At 37.9% G+C, this 21,670-nt stretch overlaps 1 protein-coding gene across 20 annotated transcripts in view; it reads right to left on the bottom strand.

The window, feature by feature from the left end:
- Positions 1-21,670, bottom strand: part of MBD5 (methyl-CpG binding domain protein 5) — a 155,198-nt gene that overhangs the window by 94,827 nt on the left and 38,701 nt on the right. For 15 of the 20 annotated variants that reach the window (XR_015698855.1, XR_015698853.1, XR_015698846.1 and 12 more), the window contains one exon: positions 7,953-8,050. The gene's annotated coding sequence lies outside the window, so the exon portion shown is untranslated. Of the gene's footprint in view, positions 1-7,952; positions 8,051-16,252; positions 16,393-17,318; positions 17,381-18,511; positions 19,549-21,628; positions 21,644-21,670 lie in introns of those variants that run through there. The other 5 variants (XR_015698850.1, XR_015698852.1, XR_015698847.1 and 2 more) reach the window with 4 other exon arrangements.

Here is a 21,670-nt window from a genome sequence, read left to right as displayed (position 1 = left end):
CAGACAAAATAATATCCTAGTATCATCTAAGTTAATGTTGAATTCATCATGGTTTTCAGCTAGCAGCAGTTATCTAATCTTCTGCAAGTCAATGGAAATACTGTCATTACACTTTAATCAGGTAAAGTTTTCCTACTTTCTCCAGCTGTAAAATTTCATACTATACACAAGGTACTTGATAACTTTACCAGGATTGCTTGAATATGAATATTTGGGTTTTGTAAGTCCATAGAGAGGCCAAAAGTTGGCATGCAACTGAAGACCAAGCGCTCCCTTCTACTTTCTAAAAAAATCAAGACCTTTATTCTGTGTTGTTCTTAACGAATTACAGAGACGTCGTATGGGAACATACAGTGTATTTATCCACTTTGGAAGACATCTCACTCTTTCACATCTCCAGAATGCAAAAGCCAAGGACTTTGACTAATGCCAGTATCTATCTGTTGAATTTCCTTTCAGAATATGTAACAGTATTTCTTCTTCAAGAGATGAAATTGTGTAAAAAAAGCTTCTGAAGCATATGTGTCATGGGTATATATTTAATTCTATACTAGGAGAATACAATATAAACTGAAAGCTACTACATGAGAACTTCATTCAACACAAAGAATATATTCCAGTCAGAACACCTACATGTCAGACTATTCCCGGCTGCCATTATGCCTACTGTCAACTGTTCATTTGCCTACAGAATCTATCCTATGAAAATGTCACTTGCTGTCACTCAAATACTTAAACTATACTTGGGAGAAAAAGAAAATTAAAGGAAAAAAGATATATACCTGAACCAATATAAATGTCTACACTAGAAAATGTGTAACGCTTCCAAACAAGAATTAGTAGCATAAGCAAAAATGTTGTGTTAGAATTATTTAGATGAGGTTAAATTATACACATTATAACACACATAATATAAATTATACAGTTTGTGTTCTGCTTTTCTTGCCGGTGCACCTGTGGCCAGGTTTCCTCCTCCATTTCCTGCTCCCTTTGTCAGGACAGCAATTCAGTGAGAATTGTCACGGAGCTACCTTCTCATAAACTATTATCAAATTATACACAAGATTCAACAATGAACATTTCCATTTATCTATCAATAGTATAAAAAAAAATAGCATTTTGTTTTCTAACATCTAAACAACATGCATCTCAAAGACATTACAGTTACTTTGGAAAATTTATGCTGGGATCTATGTCCTAAATAGTTTTAGTTCCCGTATTAAGGACTCAACAGATGGATGGAGCTGACCAAAAAAGATGAGATACTTTAACTTTTCATTATACCTTTCAAATGGAAAGCTTAGTTCACCGACCTTTTTCCTAAGCTCAAGTATTTTTGCCCCCGCTCTCAGAATGGCACCTACAAACCTTCATACACTGAGGATAAAAAACAAAAGAAATTTAATGAATCCTTTGAAGTGATGTAATCTTAGTTTGGGAGAGTAAGTTAAAGCCAACTGTGGCAATTACTGAACCATCTTGGTGAAAAATCTTACCTTTCACTAATATTATTCAGGAATACGGTAAAAAATAAAAATAAACATTGTTTTGAATGACAGTTCTGGAGTATCACCACGGCTTTTCAGAGGCAGAGTGGCTCTTTTCTTCAGAAACTTTGTGTGAGCTTGAATTTAAAAGAGCTTGAATTTAAAAGTGCCACTGCTTTTAATTTAAAAGCGCTTCACTGAACTGGGATCCTTCTAAGAGAAGAGACGAAGATGTTTGAGATTCACTGAGCTGGATCAGCAGAAACTAACTGGGGTAGGGATCACCCTTTAGCAGAGATATGCTGATAGGGGCCAGTTAATCTGAAAAGTGACGATGCCTTGTTTAATGATAAGCCAACAAAAGCAAGAATTAGTTAGTTTAATTTCGAAGCTCTTATTTCTCACTGTAGGAAAGCTGTTTGTGGCTATACTTGTCATATACAAATTGCAGCTCCTGGTGGTACAAGGCCAGATCAGATGTGGACAAACACTGGTGATCCAAGCTGAACGTGCCGACTTCAAACCAGGGCTGTACGCAAAGCCGTGGGAGCGCCAAGAGCTCATCCCTTCAACCAAACTCTTGCTTAACTGGAGATGACTGCAAACAGCTCAACACAGAGTCAAGGAAAGCTCCTGCACCCTCTCCCTGCACATTGTAACGAGGATAGAAAGAAGGAGAAAAGGCAGCTTGGCCGGGCCTTTGCTGTGGGGACACCTGCATCTGGGATAAGCACCCACTGGTCAGAATCACCAGCACCACTGATTCACACCAACCGCTGGCTGATGAACCGCAGCACAGGTCTCCCTCTTTTCTTGTATTTTCACTTTCCTTAACTATTTCGATAGACTTTTATCATGACAGTGGGCCTCCAAGGACGGGAAGTTATAGTGATGGGAAAATAAAACAAAATTAAATAGCAAAATGGAAAAAAAAAAACCCACACCACTACCACAACCTGTCAGGCCATCTTCATTTAAAGAAAAACAATGGTTTCCTAGGTTTTCATTAACAGCTAAATTTTAAGTTCCCTACCCTTGAGCTTCTTTTTAGAGCACTGTTTTTTCAGAAGGAATTATAAAAACAAAAATCAAAGATCTGAATTTAGTTTGGTGTTACAAAAGAAAAGAATAATTCAGTTTATCGTAGATATCACATTCTGACTACATTCTCCTGTTAAATATTTTGTGTAATTAACAAATAATGACAGTAGCTCTATTATCTTTTATTTTAAACCCATAGCTCTTTAAGTAAAAACAAAGATGATGTGGTTTTTACTTCATAGAAATTTCTTGATGTATTACAGGAAAACATAGAGATGGATATTTGTAAAACTTTCTAACATCATGAACTGAAATGATAAAAAACCTCAAAACTTTCTGGAGACATCCAGGTTGCTGTGACTGGATGAAGACTTAGACAACTTATTCAGAAGATGTGTGTGCATGTATGCCTAGCTTTGCTAAGAACAATTAGGTAGTAAAAAAGGTAAATTTTAACAGTTTTGCTAGCTATGATGTTATTAATTTTAAAGAGAGAGAGATGTACTGCAGTATCAGAAATTTTTGCACGACTTAAATATTTAACTTTGAAATTACAATTAAACCACTGAGCTTGATTAATTTGGTAACGATAAAAATGTGTTGGGAATATTTACTTTTGTTCAGGGTGCCCTCTGTCCCGATTTTTCAAAATGGAAAGCCCTTGTAGTTTGCAATATGTATTTACAGTATCTGCTTCAAGAAAAAGTTCAAAATGTAAGCCGAGATTTTATTTGAAAATTGTTTCAGAAGGACCAGCTGGAAAAGAAATGAAGACCATTGAAAACAAACTTGCTCTGGTGAAATGTGAAAAACTTGGCAGAAGAGGTACAAAATTTTCTGCTAAGGCAAGAGAATGACCTATCTAATCTATTGTGTTTAAAACACACTCTAGAATTTGGCTCCAAAACGTACCTAAAAGTACTGATATTGTACAGCAACATTATAGGAATATCTTTTTTTTCCCCCAAAATCCTTTAAATAAATCCTTTAAATAATTTAAATCCTTTAAATAATTTCTGTAGTAGTAATTTTGAAATTAAGTAGGTTTCCCTTTACTAAATTCAAGAAGGTAGAATTAGTTTATATCTTACATTAGAGAAAGTAACTTGGGATTTCACAAAAAATCAACCCTTTCATATTAAAAGATGAGAGAGAGACAGAAAATTGACTGTTCTCAGAAAAACATTAGGGCTTTAGAAAAGACAATTGGGCTCCTTCGTTTTAATGACAATTCAGGAAAAATTGTCCGTCAATCTGGACTGTAGACTGCTGTAGGGAGAAAAATGATGCAACACGACACTGTTCCTTCTGTCTTCGAGTAACTACAATCAAAACATTAGTAATGACACAGTTCTAAGACAAACTATTTAGAGAAGCACTGTGTATGCAGCGCCAAGTCATATGTTATATACTCCAGTATAATTAAACAGCCGTATAAATTCTGAAGTTTGGATAGCGAGAGGCCCGATTTTGTGCAGCGATATATCATGAGTCCCAGAATTACGCAGTTCAGAAAGTTCTCAGAGACTACAGGGCTTGCAGCTGGAGATGGCACAGGGGACTAAACATGTCTATCATTTTATCGCACAGTATAAAATTCTATCTAGCTACTAGAATTTTCCATGCACTGTTTAAAAAGATAAACTGCAAGAAACAGATGTAAACCTCACTCATTCTCCTTAAGTCTGCATAACCAGTTTTCTATTTTATTAATGCTATATTTCTCTGATATATTTTTGCACCCTTTGAAGTGATTAACAAGAAAAAAAAATATTACGAGGACTTGTAAGGTATCATTCTGCTTTCTTTCCCATACTGAAATAAATGATACAAATCAATAAGTGCCATCTCAGTTTACGGATAAGGAAAATCCACAGTGTTCATGCTAAAACTGCTATATGCATGTTAAAAATACCCATAAATTCCAAACTGTTTTCTAATACACAATTTAAAGCTTTTCGAGTTTTGGAAATGCAAAATTTCAACGTACATATGCACTAAAGCAAGGACACCATTTGGCAGACGGCTGATCGTTGCATTATGGTTGTGTGTAACCTTCCTAGCACAGCACAGGGGCAGACTTCGCTCCTCCGTAGCACCTCGCAGTCACGCCGAAGTAGCTGCAAGGCTGTTGTACTGAAGCTGACTTGCACCAGCTGAGTCAGAGCATGGGTAGAAAGATGTGTAACCTTCAATACCCATCTGTGCAGACTCACCCTGAGAAAAAGGGGTGCAGATCTGGAGCCAGAATAGAACTGTAATTCTGGAAAGTGAGTGAAATGAGGGAAGACTGGTACTGCGTGAGAACGGATAGCGAACTTGAAATAGAAACCGGTTAACATGAGCAATTATTTGGATGAGGGAGAATGAAGAGAGAGATGCAGGACCTGAGACGTACAAGGACCTAGGATACAAGTAAGCATGGCTGAATGTGAAACTGAGAACCAAGAAGAATGAAATCATGACTTCAAAAAGATGCCTAGGCTGACAATCCTTTCAATTCCTATGCTTTTCATGGAGGATCACTGCTCTCGCTTTTCTGGCTTCAAAGAACCTTCATGGAGTGAGTACCCCAGTTCTGCAGCTACTGTAAAAAGTATACAAACCCCAGCAGCCCATCAAAAGAGCTGGCAAGGGAAGCTCCGAGAACTGAAAATGGTTCTGCAAAATAACCCGGGCTTCAGAGACTGGGTTTTGCCAGAAAGTCTTAGAGAAAACCTGTTGCTAAAAGGTACAGTAAAGCATAAAGGCAAATTCTTAATTTTTTCTGCAGACCGAGGTTTGAAAATTACATGGTACAGAAGATCTGGAACCAGACACTGAGCAATTAAAACTACTAGTTAGCTGCACACTGATTAAATGCCATCTATTTAATGCAAGGATTTCCTTCTATGGAGAAAAATAGTATTTTATCATATAATTAAAGATTGCATGAATGTAGAAGGTGCAAGTGGGTGAACCAAGGTCACTAAGGTTTTGAAGTATTAGGCTGCACGCACAGTAATGCGTATTAAATACAAAAAGCCCTTGCATTTAAAAATAGATCAAATGGAATAGAAACAGTGTCTGCACATACCTATACAGCTCTGAACATTTTAGTGTCGGTAGACAAAAAGAATGCAAAATAAAAGCTAACATGCCGAGAATGAGAGCTAAATGTTTTTTTGGATTTCATAGCAGCATTCTGAGGTTTATCCACATGTACATATTAAAACTTTAAGGAAATAACCAGTAAAACATTAACCTTACAGAAAGAAATACTTTCCCTGTCCCAGTTTTTCACATACAAAAAATGTTTCTTCTTAACCCAAATGCGAACTTTGATAATTATTCCCCCAAAACATTTGGTTTTCCTTTACCAAATGTTGTAGGCCCCCATTTTAGAACAAATAGAAACAGACTCAAAGGTTTATCCTTAAAGGAAACAGTGACAACAAAACAAACCCAAAAATTTAACCTCAACATGGCAGAGGTATAAATAACCCCCCTCAGCTCAGCAGTGTTTATCTTTTAAATGAAACAGGTCTTCCGTTCTGGGGGTTTAAAAAAGAAAAAAAAAGGGAAAAAAAGGAAAAATAAAAAAAGAAAAGAGAACGGCCTTAATTTCTTTCTTAGTCTGAGCTTTCCTCTAACAAACAGCTACTGTTTGTTTCCTTATTTTAGGTCATGTAATTCAGTTATGCACGCCTCATTTTTTTAACTCCTTCCCATCTGTTGTTCTCTGACAGCATCATCTGGGAGCTGAGGAAACCTAGAACAATGCAAAACCCAGTGGAACCAGGGCTGCGTTAGCCCCGATGTATCTGCCGGTACCCACTGCATGTGGCGACCGACTTGAGTAACATGATGTTTTAGTGCCCTTGTTAAACTCGGGATGAAAAAACCCTCAAAAAAGTAAAAAGAGAGTTTCATAGGAGAACTCTGACTTATGTAAAAACATACGGAACGGGTAGTAAACTAGAAAGGCATTACAAACACTACATAAATGAGGTACTTCATTTTGTAACACAGACGTGGGAGACAGAACTCCAGCTCTGTGTGTCCCAGCCCAGACGCTCCATCAGGCTGGGTCTGGGCTAACTATGCAGTTCCAATGATTTTCTATTCATACTGCTTGAAAAATTAGTTATAAAGATCTGCAGAAAAAGCCCTCTCCCAGCAGATCGTGACTGCCCAGACATGCCTAAAGGCAGAAAATTAGTTCTGAACACTGAACAAACTTTGTAGATCGGTTTTTACTGTGTTGCATCGCACGGTGTTGCGCTGCAGGTGAAAAGAATATCAATAGGGCCATAGCATCCTTACACCACTGTAAGTTTTATTCTTCACATAAACAGCTAATGAGAGCTATTCAAAGTTCAGATCTGAGAACTAAGTAGCTTATTCATGAACTTATCCATCCTCTTATTCAACAGCATTCATACATGCTTCATTTTGAAAAGTCTCAGATGAAGTTGCTGTATTCAGAAGTTCAAAAATGAAGCCGTACCCTCATTTTGGACCTGTCTACTAAAACAAAGAAAGGCAAATACGTAAATTTCTAGTGAATTAAAGTGCCCCATTAGGAGTTCAATTATATTCTGAAATTACGTCTTAATTGGTTTGCTCATAGATGAGTTGTACAGCTAACCAAAAATCTACTGCCATATAATCATCACTAAATTTCAGATATTGCCACACATTAAATTAACAGCAGATAATGAGTGGGAAAATTAGCTCCATTTCCATAGCAGAAAAAACTCTTCCCAGATTATCTAGAGTGTTTTATATAGTTAGTTTCAAAATAGAAAAAATAACACACAAACAAAACTCTCCTGAATACCTAACATTTATTTTGATCAAAAGTCCACACATTCAAAACAAATAGTACAAGCAAAGTGCACATCAGATTCGTGTCTCTAATATCTAATTAAAAAGAAGTCACATTTCTAAACTTTTATAGAAAGCTTCAAAACATTGACCACTATTTTACTTTGTGTGTTGCTGGCTATTTCTTTTCCACATAACTTTTGGTTTTTTGAGTAGTAATCCCCATGCTCAGCTACTCTTTGGATTTTGATATCCAAGGTATTCCTGGTTATCATCGGTATCACACACAGATATTGCAAACGATCTCATGGTACGAAAAGCTTGTGAGGAAGAAAGAAGGAGGAATAACATCAAATACAGAAAAAACAAGCTAAGGACTGATATTCTTGTAATTAAAAGAAGGAAAAGAAACTGAGCTCCTTCCATGTAGCCTATGTTTCACATTAGTAGGATAACTAAACTTACTAAAAAAAGTTAACACTTAAAAGTGAAGCGAGGCTCCTGAACTACAGTTGCTGTTCAATTGTGGTTATTTTTGAGGACAAAAACTGTCTTATTACCTATATATTACTTATTACTTATATATAAATGCATAATATAGATTCTTTTACTTACCTTTGCTGTCTGAAGGAAACAGATTTCAAAGATCTTGTCTGTAAATGATATATTCTTCAATATTTATGCCTCCAACGACCACCATCGTCAATAAGGATCTGAAGAAAAACACCAGAGAGCAGTCCGTAAGCCAGGTGAGTTGCAACTAGACTTGGGATTTTTAAAAACGGTATTTATTTATTAAGAAGGCACAAAGTGAAATTGTGCATTTCATACAATACATGAATTTCTTAGCTGCTGTTAAAAACAAATAGACAAGCGCCAGAGCTATTACATGGGAAGGCATTTATCAACTTGAGGCATGTAACAATTACTCCGCCTTAATATATTTAAGACCAAATACACCAAACCTGGGAAATTCACTGCTATCACACCAAAATAACAGCAGTAATCATCCCATGAGTTAAAGACCAGGGAAGAGAAATAAAATTACAAATTAGTATTGAAGTGTTGTTATATTATAACAACAATAGGTTATGAGAAGTTAAACCCTCTCCAGAAACTTTGAAAAGCCAAATTAAAGGTACCTTTAAGACAACGTCCCTATAAATGCCAGTTATGATTTTAAAAAGCCCCACATTACTCAACAGTATAACCACACAGTATCATTTATTAGTGCTGTTTTCTTATTTTAGTACTGTAACTATGGAAAGATGAATTAAAAAAAAAAAAAATTACTATGCTTTGGTAAGGCCAGAATCAAACGAACTAGTCTATGTACGTACTTCCTTTGGAATCAACTTACGCTAAAATGCCCAATAGTTACAATTTTTTTTTTCCTCAGGTCTCAACTTCTTTCATTAAAAGCGAAACCACTTGTCTATTATAACCACAATAAAATTTCCACAGAGTAGTTGAGGTTGCCAGGGACCTCTGGAGAACATTTGGTCCACCCCACTTGTTCAAGCAGGGCAACCTAGAGCTGGTGGCCCAGGACCGTGACTAGTTGGACTTTAAACATCCCCACAGATGGAGACTCCTCAGCCTCTCTGGGCAACCTGGTCCAGTGGCCAACACCCTCACAGTAAAAAGGTGTTTCCTGACGTTCAGAGTGTCCTGATGTTCTCTGCTCTGGAGAACGTTTCCTTAACGAAGGAACTTCAAAGCGTAGCTGTGTAACATGAGACAGAAAGCTTGGTAACAGCCGTAAGTTAGTATAACCAACCCTCACGTACATGCTCGACGCTATATACAAAAGTAAGCCCCACTGGTCCCCATGTAACCTAAAATAGGCTGCGATACTTGTGAAATCTATCAGTCCTCATTTAGCAACAGATGCGATAAACTAGAAGACTAATCAAGTCAAAAAGCTTTCGTCTTGTGAACAATTTTTCCCTCTACTCAGTTGATTCCACTTGGTTTAGTCTTAGATTACAGAGGAATCCAACTCCGAGCAAAGGAAAACCTTTTGCTGACTCCTGACAGTGTACAGCCACAGCAGCAATCCAACTTGGGTTAACACAAGCAATTAAGTCATCTTGAATATATATTTTTTTAAAATGTGGTTTATCTATTTACTCATTTATTTATTTATTTGCAGACCTGGGACATCTGACTGCCAGCAGTTAGGACACGAGTGAAAAGGTGATCGGATCACCAGATCACTTAGCAGGCTCTGTGGACAATTTATTGCTGCTTAAAGCCATAATACCTCCAATAGCAAAAACACTAAGTTTTTGCAGTTTGCCTATATCAATGCAAAAAGTTATTTCATCTCAGCTTTATGATAATGCTTTATCTGAATTGTTCACGTTTGCTTTTTCCGAAGTCAATCCAACCCCCCCAGCTTCCATCACCTGAGAATAAACACCTTTCAAATCAACTTCTTCCGCAAAATAGCAAGTTATCGAATACTTAAATGGATACTCCTTGGTCTTTCTAGTGCTTCCAAAAATTTAAAATCCTTGTAGAAAAAATAACTGTAAAATCAGACTCTGAAATAAAATTGCGCAGGCTATACCATGATTACGCTAACTCTCTTTTTCTAATGAAAAATCTGAAAAAGAAATTGGATGTACACTGTGCCTTGATGCTTGCCAAACTGCGAGTTGATGGATTGGTATGGGGAAAAAAGTCCAGATACAAAATGACCCTATTAAAGTATTAAAAAGCTGCTGTGTGGGAACTGAAAGCGATGCTGCCCCGGCAGACTGCCACTGCGTTTTCAGATATGGTTCAAGACAGGGCTGAGGAGCAGGAGAGCAACGAAAAAAAAGCATTTCAAATAATCTAAGGCTAACGAAATACCTTGGAGTGCACAGAAGTAGCCTGTGAAACAAACAGGCGAACAAGAAGTTCTGCTGATAAGCTGCTCAAAGTCACTAAACAACCCGATCTAAGATACCCAGTGTTGCTGCATTAAGGTATGCCATGTGAACATTAAACCCGAAACAATTACCTCTAATGCAACAGGTCTACATCTTGTGCAGTCGTGACATACGCTTCTTTTGGTAGCTATGCTTGGCTTTGGCTGTTCTTGTTTTATATGCCAAGCCAATAAAGTCAGAGGAATAAACTGGTACGGAAGCCAAAGCAGAATCCATCAACAGATTAGTTTAATAAGTTCAGCATGGAAGATACTTATCAGTGGTTATAAACCAGCAAGCACACCTGCTGACAGGGAGATCTTAAAATTGAAGATGCACTGAGAACTGGAGTAAAAACCATTTTTTTTTTTTTAAAGGGAGAACACATAATACAGAGCAACTACAGGGAAATGAATGCAACATTTCCTCGTGCCGTTTTAAACGACTGTTCTTCAAAGTGGTTCAGACTCTGTGACTTGTTTTCCCTAAAAGCGACTTTGCACATGAATTTCGGTGTTGAGGCTTTCTATCAATTGCCCTTCAACCTTAGCATTCAATTTTCTTAAGAAGTTGAATCATACCCAAACCTACCCAGATTTTTTAAGTGCCACTGAAAAGATTTATTTTTTTGCCTGACAAGTAAATCATTCTCACTTCGCCTTTTGTGTTAATAGATGATATTTTCTCTTTTTGTTGGCACTGAACTGCACAACTAAAATCCAGATATTTAAACTCTGCTCCCATTGCAGATGTTATTTCTGATCAGATTTAATCACCTTCCTCTCATACATAACAACTGCAATAATTGTAAGGGTATCATTAATTTCGCTCTCAAACCCTCTAAGCCTTCTCAAAGGAGTTTGAGCATCGCATCGCAAGGAAAAAGTTTCTTCTGTGTTAAACCACATGTTTCAGGGGAATCTTCTAAATCTCTTGGGACTTGTTCGTTTTGCTGAATGGCACCCAAGTGTTTCGTTATTTTTTCATCATGTGATTTTATGATCATCATCCTAACAGCCAGAAGGAGTCACTATGATCTCATCTTCAATTAATGTGAATTTACCAACGAAATTAAAACATTTTCTTTTTAATAACACATTATCTTATTTACAATATCGGATCACTGGATGTCATTTGACACTGACACAAAGAAGACATGGTTACATAGCACTAGAAATAAGGGGACAGTCAGAAAGACTCAAACTAGACAATTTCTGTCTTAAAGAAAGTCTATATTCTCTATTTTTTTTTTTTTAATTCTTTAGCACCTTGTTTTGAATGTTGTTCCTCTAAATATCCTAGAGTATGAAGAGTTGGTTCTACAAGATTCTGCATCCTAGTCTGGTGCCAACCCACAAAACATATGTCTCTGCTCAACTGTAAGAATCTGTTTTGATTTTTTTTTTTTTTTGAAATTTCTTCCTGGACTGGGGACAAAACATGTATTTAGACACAACTCAACATTTAGCATCTTTTGAGATATGAAACTTTCTAAATCCCAAATGTATTTTCATTAATTTATTCCCAAACAGCAACTTTGAAGAAGCTAAACAGTCTGAACACATGACAATAATCATTCAAAGTAAATGCTCAAAAATCATTGGGGAAAAATAATAAATTGTTTTTAGACATTATTTTTTACACTCGTGGGTGCTACTAAGTCTTAAAACCATTAGATTTATTTTTAACCTAAATATTTTATTGCATAGTTATGTAAAAACATCAATATGTTTTTCTAATGTCATTAGCTTTCCATTTGTTCCAACCGTAAATAGCTCTTGGACTCTATTTTTGTATTATTTGGGATAAGGTAGATTTTCCGCTATTACTGACACAACGGCACAAAGTATCGTTCAAACATTTTACAAAAATAACTTGAACACAGAAGATGATAGAGCATAGGCCACCCTGACCCCAGGACCGGATTTCTTTAGATGAGTCTCTGGGCCGGTCCAGAGGTCTGATGGTGAGACCTCGCTTCTCCCCGAGCTGTGGTAACTGTCCGCATCCACCCCACGCTGCGGCTTTGCTTTTAATTGGAATATCACAAATGCAAACAAAAGACACACTAACCTCAGGAATTCAATATTTGCATTAGTTTCAGCAAATTAGCTTCTTGAAAGAGCCAACTTCTGAACAGGCATAAATCAAACGTAACTTTGATGAAGTTACATGTGTTACTTTAAATCACACGGGTGAAAAACATGCCTGAGCTTCAGATAGGTGTTTAGGTATTAATAGAAGCCCATTAGCTTGGACAGGTGCAAAATTTCAGACCGTTTTCTTTTAGATAAGGGAATATATGCGAGAGGCACTACCACAGAAATACTACAGAGGCTTTGCAATCTCCATCAGTCATTTGCCTCTGGGAGGTATGGTTTTGTGAGTTGTGAGGAAAAAAACCCAAACACGGTCGTATGAAGATTATTTCACACTAAGATAAATGTACACAGGAAACATTAGAAATGTTAGTACGTATAATAGAATATCTGCATATAGCTACACAAGGGTAACCGAAAGTCTTTTCTAAATGTTTTTTAGTTGCAAATTTAAAGGACTAGTAGATTTGAAAAACACTGACGGGATCTTTGTTTTCCAGCTTTCTATTTTTATACCCACAAACATACATGTACGCCGCGTACTGGTGATCACACCTGATGTGTGCAGTGGAAGAGGGAGAAAGCAACAGGGATAAGCGCTGCACAAAACGCACCGCGAGCCCTACCAAGGTTACCTTCTCCTCCGATTGTAGAATCCACGAGATGATTCAACTCAGTTGCAACAGCATACCACCATAAAAGAACTAGGAGGAAAACCACTCCAGTTGCTTTTTTTTGTTCCACAATTATGCGGAAAAGGCAGCCTCAATATTTTTTAAAATTAATAGTTTTAAGCGAGAAATAAATAAACCAGGTCTGTCTTGTTTTTGTCAGATGAGCAAGCGACAACTAATGAGATCGCTTGACAGATAACTCTGCTCCAATATTGTTCTAAGAAAGAAGTTTATCCTGCTTTTAACTGTTATTTACCATTTTATTGACACCAATCTAACTGAACTTTCCCATTAGCATTAGGAAAAAAAAAGACATTTTAACTGAAAATATGAAAGCCTCGCTAATTTTATCACTCGTAGGCCGGTGAAGGCCAGTCTTCGCAGCTCTCAAGCATTCTCCAGCGGCGCTTGGGCCCGCGTCATTAACAAAACTTCTCTCGTCATTGCGCCGAGCAAAGCGGGACTTGGTGCTGCAGCTCACCGCAGGCCTCAGGGCAAAGCGCTGCGGCGTGGGGCTGCTTCGATTTGGGCATTGTTTCTGTAACAGATACTTGCCTATATGTTTTTTTTCCCCCAATATTTAAGTCTAAACCATATGTGCATACATATAAATATTACATTTATAAGCATACATAAAATACAAAAATGTATTTTCTCTCTCTATATAGGGAACTGATACTTTATTTTTTAATATAGTCAAAATCCCAGTACTACTAGAAGTTCTGAGAAACAAAACAATATTTCTGGAAGGGAAAAAAACCAGCCCTCAATGAGACACAAAACACATTGTAAAGAATCCCATTTCTCTTCCAAACATGAATGTCTACATTTCCTTCCCTTCTAGGTTACTTCTAAACACTTTTTTAGCAGCTACTCTCTCTTCAAAGCTGAACAGTGTAACTTCTTCCACAATCAGCAAAAGCAAAATTCTCCACGGAGATTGTCTAACGTGCAACCATCTCCTGGAGCATCGTAGGACTTTAGGCTGTACATCTTAGGAAACTAAAACTCTATTTGAGCCTACATAAGGGGTAGAACAAACTAAAAGAACCCCTCCCCAAAACCCCGTACCAACTTAACCACCAAGTGAGCTCCCCTCACTTCAGTCCCCGCCATGAATTATATCCTGCCACATCATTCACTAACACGCGAACACGGCATCCAGACTTCTCTTTCTTAGTCTCACGTACGTGATACTACCTTAACAGCAGAGCATGCTCTTAAAGCTAGAGCGCTTTACGTGAGGACAGAAGTTATGACTCATTCAACTGAGTATGCACAAGCTTTTGCATCAATTTATTTCACATCTCAGCTGATCTCTGAGTCAGGCTGCCCAACCAGCATCTATATCGTCCACAGCTATAGGAAGATGAAGAACGTAGGGTTTAAACTCTTAGTTTATCAGAGCGGAACGACGAACCAGGAAGCTCTGAGGGCTCCCATGGGCACAGGAGGAAGACCAGGAGCAGGCCAAAGTGAAGCTGGAGGGGGAACCAGGAGTTACTACGGACACCAATGGGAAGAGCCTTGCCTTGCTAAGAGTGGCCCAGAAGTTAAGATGAGAGATGGGAAGAATCCCTCACTCATGGAAGTTAAATGGGGCAAAAGTGGGGGAAAAGTAAGCCCCATACTGCCCTAAGAAAATTATTATCCACAGCAAACTAGGTCATAGAAGTGAGTAGGGTTTACTAAATATATCCTTCATTTAATTTCCTTACTAAGTGACCACTGCTGCAGTAATGAGGTTTACTCACATTTCACCCAAGTACTCTTTTGTAGTCTGACTTACTAAATAACACCTAAACGATCAGTCACACATACCTCACCTTTCACTGAAGATGAGGAATCAGCAAACTTGAGGAATCTCTCTCTCAAAAAAAGATGGTTTTGACTTTTTTAAAATTTCCATATGCAAAAGAAAATATTTCGCATCTCTACTGCTATTCATCCAAACACCTACCGTATCTCAAAATATACTTTCAAATGTAATTTACTTCCCAAGTCATAAGAAGATGACAGAGTTCTTAGTTTACTAACAGAAGCCCGTGGCAGAGCGATTTAGTGACCTCCTCAAATTCTTGGTATGTTGGTGACACAGTTGGAAACAAAGTACAAAATTTCTGTCAACTGTAATCTTGTTGTTACAACACTGCAGAGATAGCTAAATTCTTTTGAAAATGTGAAAACTTGCAAATCAAGAAAAATGAATGAAAGGATTAGGAATACTACCTAGCGTTTATTTTTGGATTGAAGAAAGAAAACAGAAAAATATTTTTATAACTGTGGAATTATCACTGTGCTTTGTAACACGATGTTCTTCCTCTGCTGTTTAGATGGTTCCAAAAATATTCACCTCCGATTTGTGGCAGTTGCTATCACCCTAACAGCGTTTTATAGCTCCAGGGCAGTCTATGTCTATAACAAATCTGTAGAGAACTGATGTCATAGTAATAATTTTTCTAAACATAGAACCAAAGACTGAAGGAACTGCATTATAGAACTGTAGATACAAAGCTTTAGTTTCTGAATGGCTGTTTCCTATCAATACTTGCATTTAAAACCTGCAAAGATGTTACAAGTTGGACTAAAGTTCTATTTTTGGTTGATTTTGAGAAAACTGCGTACTGAGACTTACTATTATAAAATAATTAGTGTTCTTGTGCTTTCAAACACTGAATACCAGAAATCATGACAGTGAATCAAAAAACCGAAAAGAGGACACTACACAGCAGATAAAATACCGACATCTCTTCAGAGACTTTCTGTTAAAATGGAAAAAATGGCACAGTGTTGAGCCTCAATTGTTTGAAGAAATATTCTTCTCCTCCAAAATTAAATTAGAAACATTTAGAAGCACAAAATGGATTTTGTAAATTTAAGAACGTATGAATTTGTGATGATTACACAGCGAAAGAAAAAAAAATGCATCTCTTCAGATATGTCTCTTGTTTTATTTTCTGTCTTCTTTAAAGAACAGAAAAGGCAATCAAATGCAACAGAAAAATTATATTAATTGGCTGATCTTGTGATGGTTTCCATTCAACAGTGTTTTTCCATTCATTTAGCTGAAGCATAATTACTCAGCACAAAGTGCAAAGTTTTACACCATGTTTCAAATACCAAGAGGCAGAATGCTACTGCTTTGTAAAAACTGGGTACCAAATGAAGGAGGACACAGGGACATGACTACAGCCCTTGTTATCTGTTCAGCAGAGTCATACCTTAATATCAGGTACCAGGTCAGCCAGATGTCCGATAGCACCAATTATACATGGCATTCAGTAGAGCAATAGTCCTTTTTTACCTCTGGCCAGACTCTCAAAGGAGTTCAATATCCTGTTGTGCCAGATGACTTTCCCACCTGACAGAAAAAAAAAAAAAAAAAAAAAAGAAAACCCACTAACAAAACCCCACAAACATGAGAGGAAGAGGCATATGGGGTCACGGCACGACAAGAAATAGGATGGCAACCGCTGCTGGACCAGAGTGTGGGTGCCTGCGTCTGTACAGAGCTCGAACGGGGCAGTGCTAAATCCTCAAAAATCATTTTAGGCAGAGGACTTAAAATGAAAACTCCTATGGAATCGCTGGATTTCCAAGTGTAATAGATGCATTCATAGCAGTATGAAAGGGCGAGCTGTTCTGCCTGGTTACAGGTACTACCATAGCAGGGGGCTTCCTCTGTGTCTGCACTAGTCTGTGTTCTCCTGCTCACTGTAATTTACTCAGCTTCTATTAGCGTTTAAGCAGTAAGTCTTGGTGAAATTGTAAGTAAAACTATATGGATATTTCCAGGAATCCATAAATATCTTATTTCTAAGGAAAGGAACCAGAAAGAAGGTCTAGGAAAAGTGTTCCTCTGAAATCTTAGAATCGTAGTTAGGTTTCAGGGGTCTTTTCTGCATTTTGACTTCAATATTCAACTGCTAATAACTGCGTATAATTTCCCACAACAAGAACAATTTTTTGTCTGTATTTTAATATCTGTAGTTTGACAACGGATTTCTGTTTTGATGGAACTCCAGGAACAAATTAATTCACAAGTGCCCCCAAATCCCACAAGATTTAACAGAGGAATGCTTCTTTATATTAGCAGTGCACATTCACCATCAAACTGAAATCTAGGGAGACTTTTTATGTAAGATTAAAATGTTTTTAATGTATGTATCTGAATACATCAGCCTGACACCCACTTTTTCAGGCTTTACATTCACATATACCTATTACTCTACCTGCTTTCCCTTCGCCCTGATGTCTGGAAAAGAGCAGGACAGAAAGGCCACCCACCTCCTGAAACAAATACACAACCAGCTGCTGCTAGGGACACCAAAGAGGAGGCACCGCAGGTCCTGACAATGGGAAAAACAAACATGAAAGGTAAGGAAAAGCAGATGAAAGCTGGGGACAGGCCCTAAATACCAACATGTCTCATTGTCTGAGTGTTGCTTTGAAAAAGAACCCTAGAACACAGGAAAGATCTTTCTAAAGACAAAGAATAGCTACCAAAAGCATGAATTACACAGGAAATAACAGAAGAAAACAATTTGCTAATTGGTCAGGTAAGCCAGTATATGCTTTGCTTTTCCTTCTAATGATAGGAGAAAAAAGTTGGGAAAGCGATCTTTTTAATCCTGCTCTTTACCTTGATTAAGGGAAACAGTAGTCACTCTACAAGTAACATCCACAGAATGTTTCAGCTCAAAGTATGGGTCATATTTACTATTTTTTTTCTCCTCCATTAACATAAGATTTGTAGCACTGCCATAATTACAATGCTTTTAAAACAAGACTGTATACAAGTATCAAATTCTGATTGATTACTATCAGGAACAATGAGTATCATCTTCCAAAACTTCATTTCTTCCTTTTGCCAAACTTAGATCAGCTGCTATTTAGCTGATGATTTAGGAGCATCCACAAAAGGCATCAGGAGCAATTTAGTTACACAGGTCTAATTTAATAAAAAATAGCTTGTGAGATGATTGCATTACTAGCAGAAAGAAATTTATTTCCCTTATTCAACTATGTGCGCAGTACATACAGATCAGTCCCACGGAACCTGCAAATCACTCCAAGAAACTTCAGAATACTCCTCAAATACAATAATGTAATTTTTTTTTTTTAATAGCAAATTTATGTGAAGTTATGCCTGTATTCTTTCCTTGCTTAAATAAAAGATAAAATCCTATTTCCTCCCAGTTCACTGTGCTGCCTTCTTGAAAAGCAGACTTTCTAGACACATTAAAAAAGGAAAAGCCTTAGTAGGTTTTTGCCTTTTTTTTTTTTTTTTAAATAAGGAAAATCATAATTCTGGATGGACTTTGTATTTTTTTTAACCTCATTTTCCCTCCAATATCTTTGGCTGCCAGATTAACAACACTGTTTCTGTGTGTCAAATCTACTGTGCCATTTAATCAGCTTAGTTGAATTGTAATTTTGCACTATTAACAAAGTGGACTTAGGCATCGGGGAGGGAGTACTTGTTTCTGTACGGCTCCCAAATCCTGTATCCAACCGTCAGACGTTCAGCGATACCAAGCTTCTCCAGGCTACCTGTGCTTCCCGGAGCTCAGGAGGCCGACCTGACTCACGCTGCCAGACACCCCTGTTTAAGACATATTCGGTTAAGAACTCAGCGCTCTTTATTCTTCTGCGGAGAAAAGATCATCTGCTATTAAAGGACTTGGCAATGTAGGTGACTTCTTCGGAATGGCCTTTCCAGCTCTGAAGATGCATCTAATGCAGCTTTAAAAATTCTGGCTTTAGCCTGCCATTCCTTCTGATATTTCTGCCTTTACCGGTTTAGTCTCCATCATTACTCTTTCCATCTTCTCTTTACTAAAAAGAAAACCTTTCAGGGAAACTGCCTTCTTCCTCCCACGGGTTTGAGAGGCACCTCTCTGCGTTACCGGCACCGCTATCACATGACGACATCTCCACAACAGACGCACGGACAATTAAGTCAGAAGCAGATAAAAGCAGTATTCCCTTCCCACTTGGTTGAAATGAGGTTTGGAAATTTTTGTTAGGAAGATGACCTTGTTAATTTTTTAAGACATCTCCCAGGAGAACCATAATCATCACATCCCTGTTTCACAGTCGTCAGGAGGAATTACAAGGATTGTGTTGCTTAACTTCTTTATCCAGACATATCAGGTATGCAGTTTGTCCCTTCACAGTCTAACAGCAGAAATGGTACTCGTAGTAAATGCTGTTTTATGGAAGTAATTGATAAGACAGGTTGCTCTCCAAGAAAGGGAAAGATGGAGTGTCTGCATTTCAATAAGACCCTCTCAGGGCAGCAAGGAAGCATTTGAGCCCAAGGAAAAGTTGTGTTTTAAATCTTAAGGAGAGATTTAGCTGTTTTTGTTACATCGGAGAAAATATCACGTAACATCTCTTCTTTAAATACGGAGCCAATACGCAAGAGCTGTGGAGCCAGGCTGGTCTCCAGTTTCACCCAGGCGACACTTCATTACCGGGCTGGAAGTGACGACTGTCAGATTTCAGAGTTCAGCTGGAACACCGCTCAAATTCACACAAGTGCAGAAAGTAAAGGAAAAAAAAAAAACCCCAAGTTTACTGTTATATTATTGAAAATGAGAATAAGGTGTTGTTGATAGCTCTAATAACTTCAAACAATTTTAGAAACAACCTTCACCTTCAGCTACAGCACTTAAAAGTTTCTTAGAAGCACTGCATATTTTAACAGATTTCTTAATCAGTTTCTAATGGTTGTTTGGGATACGTAGAAGACTGGAAATACATATGTGGGAAAAAGAAAAATCCAAGGGCACTTTTGCATGTATATCCTCTCTAGTACCAAACCTGTTCCAAAAGCGCTGCTCGGTCCTCAGCTGCCTGTTTCCCACCTGGCCCTTCCAGCGCCTCAACCCCCCCGATGTGCCAAGACAAATATTTGCAGAGCCACGCTGTGGTGCGCTGAAATTATTTGGGCTTACAGCAAACAACAAACAAATAACACAAAAAAACCTGAAGAAACAAAAATTGACCCTATTGGAGAAGATTTTGCAGAATCCAGCTAACCACCTCTCCCTCCCTCCCCAATAAAAACATTTAAAAAATTGTTTTATCTGCACCATTTCATTAGCCCACAGACACACCACCACAGGCACTTTCACTGGTGCAAGTAAAAAAGGGGAAAAAACCTTCATGTGGCGAAAAAACGAATGGCCAAGAGGAAGTGGGCAGACATTTCTCCAACCAGCTTGGCTGCTGGAGAAAACTGCAGAAGCATCCTTTTTATGGCAGTGTTGCTAATGCCAGTTTAAATCACCGGTTTAAACCACCAAAGCAATTCTGATCTGCAAGAATTTTACGACACTGGAGATAATACTAAAAGGTTTTTTTAAGGAAAGACATCAAAAGCTTTCAAAAGCTTAGCTAAGAGTATCCATGTCAAAATAATGATATTGTTAAAAATTGTCGTCTGTTTAGCCCCTTTAAAAGTTTAAATTCAGGATTTTGGTTTGTTATTTCTTTACCTCCCATTGGTGGTTAACAGACCACAGAGAGATACTCCCTACTTGCTCTTTTAGAATGATTCTCATCTCAAATTAAATAGTACAAATTACTAGTAGAATTGCCATCTAGGTCCTACTGATGGCAAAAAAAGCAGCAGCATTTATATGCATTCAAAAAAGAAAGCCAAAAACTCCTACAAAAGCTTAATAATTTCTTCCTATCTTCCTCCCTTCGTCTCTACCCACTTCAGCCCAAACAGTTTTTACTCGCACTTTTTTCGACTTATCCAAAACTAAATCCTGAACTACACAGCTCGCTCTATTCCTACCAAGTCCCACTGAAGCTAGCGAAGCGCAGACCGTGTACAGGCCTACCACCGTCGACTCATTTACAAGATCAGAGCTTTGTACTGCGAGATCCCGATGGCGAAGACTGCGCCTTTGGTTCTGTAAAGCTGCGCAGCGTTCCGGCATCATCACAGCAACTCCCGAGGATGCAGAGATTCACATTCATGCCTCAAGAATTTAATACATTCTTTTCTATACCCATATGAGATTATTTTACATTGAGTGGTTAAGCTGAAGGAAAGAAACATGGGGGGGAAAAAAAAAAGAAAAAGCAAAAAAAAAAAGGGCCTTTGTCCTGAAACAGTTTTTTCTTTGCTTTCTTTGGAAGAGTCATCTAAAAAAACCACGACTGTTGCAGAATGCTCTTTCATGACATTTAGCCTTAATCTCCTCTTTCTTCATTTCACTGCTTTATTTCTAGCTATAAGCCCCTACGCTAGCCCGAATATTTCCTTTTTATCTTTAGTTGTTTACAATTTCAGATATACGTAGGCTGTTAAGTCTTGTCTTGCCTGTTCTCTTTTCTTACTCTTTCCATAACGTTACTTCCTCAAGAGACCAGACAAAGGCACATTCAGGTGCCTCTGATAAATAAGGCAAACCAGCATTGTAGCCCAGAAGCAGTATTACTAAATCATCTGGCTGGAATCCCTTGGAGCCGGTGTCCACCCAGAAATGGCTATAAGTCATCCAACCAGTTACTTCCTTTTCAGCGGACTGCACCGAGGTCCTAAAATTTGATGTTTGTGTCTAGCTCTCACACACCATGATGCATGAAGCTCTGGTACTAAAATTCTGAGAAACCAG

The sequence above is a fragment of the Nipponia nippon genome, unplaced genomic scaffold, assembly GCF_047370975.1.
Source record: "Nipponia nippon isolate SJK-2023a ecotype South Korea unplaced genomic scaffold, ASM4737097v1 scaffold_5, whole genome shotgun sequence".
Lineage (NCBI taxonomy): Eukaryota > Metazoa > Chordata > Aves > Pelecaniformes > Threskiornithidae > Nipponia > Nipponia nippon.
This window is presented reverse-complemented; position numbering and strand designations above follow the sequence as displayed.